Source organism: Notothenia coriiceps, unplaced genomic scaffold, assembly GCF_000735185.1.
Source record: "Notothenia coriiceps isolate Sejong01 unplaced genomic scaffold, NC01 NC01_scaffold00037244, whole genome shotgun sequence".
Classification (NCBI taxonomy): domain Eukaryota; kingdom Metazoa; phylum Chordata; class Actinopteri; order Perciformes; family Nototheniidae; genus Notothenia; species Notothenia coriiceps.
The window spans coordinates 27500853-27504337 of NW_011369945.1; positions in this window are offsets into that span (position 1 = coordinate 27500853).

The following is a 3485-nucleotide window of genomic DNA, read 5'->3' on the forward strand; positions in this document are numbered from 1 at the left end:
GTGATACGGTGACACATAAATAAAAAACAAAACAGTTTTAATTAGGTCAACTAAAATATGCGTTTTTGCGAGCGCCTTTTCCTGCGGCTGAATAACCTGACCCCCGGCTCGATGAGCGAATATGGTTAAATCAAAGAAAAGTACCGGAGGAACACAGGATTTAATTCTGCGTGGACAGAGTTATATGCTTTCAAAGCAAACGATGCTGGTTTACCGGTATGTTTGATATGTAGAGAGAAGTTGTCAAAGGTGCTGCAGCCTTTACGTATCGAGGAACAACACGGGAGAGGAAGACAGCTGACGATCTTCAGTCATAATTCAATGGGGTATGTGATTTATTTCAGAAAACACTTTTTGTTATATTCCATGGAATGCTCTTAACGTCCCGATAGCAATGAATATATTAAATGCTTTGACAATAAATACATACTAAAATTAATCTCTGGAAGCCGTAGCGCTGTAAAAAGCACGACCAATCATCTGAGCCGGCCCGGCTAAAATAACTGGATGGCCTACCTGCCTGTCAGCCTTTGATCTGTGCACAAATGTATCTCGTGCCCTCATTGATGATGCACGTTCGTGTATGTTGGAGGAGGGACTCTGTAAGAAAGTCTGAAGGAAGAGGCATATTTTTTCCGGTTGGGTATTTTCAAATTCTAGCGCACTCAAGTTGGTTTCTCCATTCTTACCTACCCTACCTTTAACTCTTTTTAGGGTGCAGCTATATGTTTTATTTATTTCAAAATAATTAATTTTTTTTTTCCTTCAAATGTGCAGAGGACTCCCCAAGTGCTGTGTTTAATTTATTTTAAGGTAGGCCTGTGTATTATTTTTTAATTCTCCTTATAGGAGTTCTTTGTTTCTTATTAGAGGTTAACAGTTTTATGTAATGTTGTAAATAGCCTAATCGATGCAAAAAAAACTGTAGTTTTTGTCTGACATAACAATAAATACAACTTTATTAGCTATGAAATATGTTTTGCGGCTCCAGACAAAAAAATGTTTTGGAAAAAGGAGCAAAATGGCTCTTTTGGTCAAAAAGGTTGCAGACCCCTGTCCTAGATGATCAAGGGAAGGCTGATCTGTCACAGAAGTTAGTGGTAGGATCAATCTCAGAGAGATCTTAGCTAAACTTTTTATTATCTGTGTTATTATTTTTCTGTTTAATATATTCTACTATTTGTTATTGAATTAGCTCAGCCAATATGGAGTAGAAGGCTTGACACTGAATTTAAGCCCCTGTGCCCCTTGGGTTTACTTTCCCAGATGCATCAAATTCATCCCCTTATTGGAAGTTAAAATAGTTGGTATTCAAACCGAATTAAAGACATTTTTCTTTGTGAAAAAATACGGATAATTACGTTATATCATATAACCATAAAAGCCCCCAAACACCTTCTTTTATGCTTGAAGTTTTTCCAACTTTTTAGCTGTAATCTCTGTTTAAAAACGTATTTACTGTTCAGTCCTCATGGTCAGACTGGAACATTTAAGCCTGGATTTTTAGTTATTTGTGTTTTTTTCAAATGTCAGGAATTTATGATGAGGTTTCTTGCTACTCTTTAACCACAGATGCTAAATAAACTTGTCAAGACTTCACATGCCAACATTGTTTGGCATTTTCCCTTAAAAAGCCACATATTTCCATCAAATTGAAGCAGTGACTTACATTCTCTAAAACTGTTACTTTGTCATTTTATTTTAGTAAAATCTTACTTCAGCTAGTTTCATCTGGTCAGATTTTTAAGAAGTGATAACAACACCAGTGTTACTAACTGGAGATGACAAATGCCAACAACAGCTGCTACTTTTCACCGACTATTTATCTCTCCTACCCGGTGCCAAGCTGTTATTCTCCTCTGAAACTGTATACATGAAGCCTGGTACCACTGTCTGGAAAGAGGAGTACATTCTGTTCCTGCTTTGTCAACTACAGAGCAGAGGCTCGTGTTGATACAGCTTTCTACTCTGACTGTAACAGCTTGAGGTCAGAGGTCAAAGAAAGATTTGGTGAAGCTTCATCAAAGGGTCACTGTGATTGGTTTGACTTTTTTGTTTCAATGTGTAGCCGGTCAAAGCAAACTTCAATTAAACTTTACTCAGTTCTCCAGTTGGATGTGTGGTATGTTACAGATAATGAAGTGACTTATTCTAATTTAAATACATCTGTTGACACAGACTCTATTACTTAACATCTATGTATAGCTGAGCTAATTCACTTTTAGATAAAATAATTTGCAACTATGTTTGTAATCAAATATTTCAATCATTGGTCAAGCAAAAAACCTCGTTGTTTTAGCTTTTCACGTGATACTAAATGCATTTACATTTCTAGGATCTTCTCCTTAAACAAGAAACTCCCGCACGTAGCCCCCGCCCGCGGGGCTTATTTTTTCCCACGAAACTGTGTCTCAGGGCTTCTTAACATTTAACAACCTATTAATGTGTCATACCCACTTAATGGGAAGAAACTCAGCTATCAGACAATATTAACAATTTTCACCGAAACAAAACACAGGCAGAGCCTCTGAATTAGCCCTGAGCGAAAAAATGCTAACGCACTTAGCACAGAACTCACGGTATAAATACTTTATTACTTATTGGATCTGCACAAACAATATATCAGCTTAAAGCTGAGATTCCACAGATTCTAGCGGTGTAAGTATCATCACTGTGCGACCAAAAGTTGCGGCAGCTCAGGCAAACCTAGACAACACACAGCATAGCTTTACTGGGCCAAAACGGCAAAAATGTCTTACCTTTGCTGTTTTTCTGATCAAAAGTTGTGTTCACTGGCATTAAAACGAGAAAAACGCTGCTGAATGTTAATCCAATGTGTCTGTGTCGCTTTGAAATTATTACTGATAATCCATCCTTCCATTTTTGACAAAAACAGAGATTTCCTATTAGCTGCTATTAGAGCTACAACCCAGCTTCCGGTTTTGGGCAAATTGAGGCCCAATCCCAAATCACCCCCTCGACCCTACCCCTCCGTGACGGAGTGAACTCCGTCCGTAGCCACACTAGCAGCTCAACGAGGCTCCCTCCATTAAGGGTTAAGGGTATAAATACAGCAGCAAGCTTTGGGACGGCCTCCCCTCTCTCCGGCAGAAACAGGAAATGCCGTAACTGTATGTAACAACGGTTTCAAATCAGCATCTCTTAGGCAAAAAATGTAAATTAATAACTCAAATAAAACTCCAAACATCTTTCATTGTGTTACTTTTTTGTAAAGCTCTTTTAGTTTTAAACCTGATGTTTATAAGCTTCTTAGTTTTTGCAACAGTCATACACAACTTTATAATAAAATGCACACATTTACCTTTTTCTAGACTAAACACAGGTATGATCCTAAGTTAAAAACATATGAGGTTATCATGAGGTTGTTAACATCGCAGTTTATCAGTGGATGTTTGCTGGAACTACTTGTTAACAGCTTGTTTCCTGACGGACACACACAGCGTGACTCCGGTCAGGTAGAGACC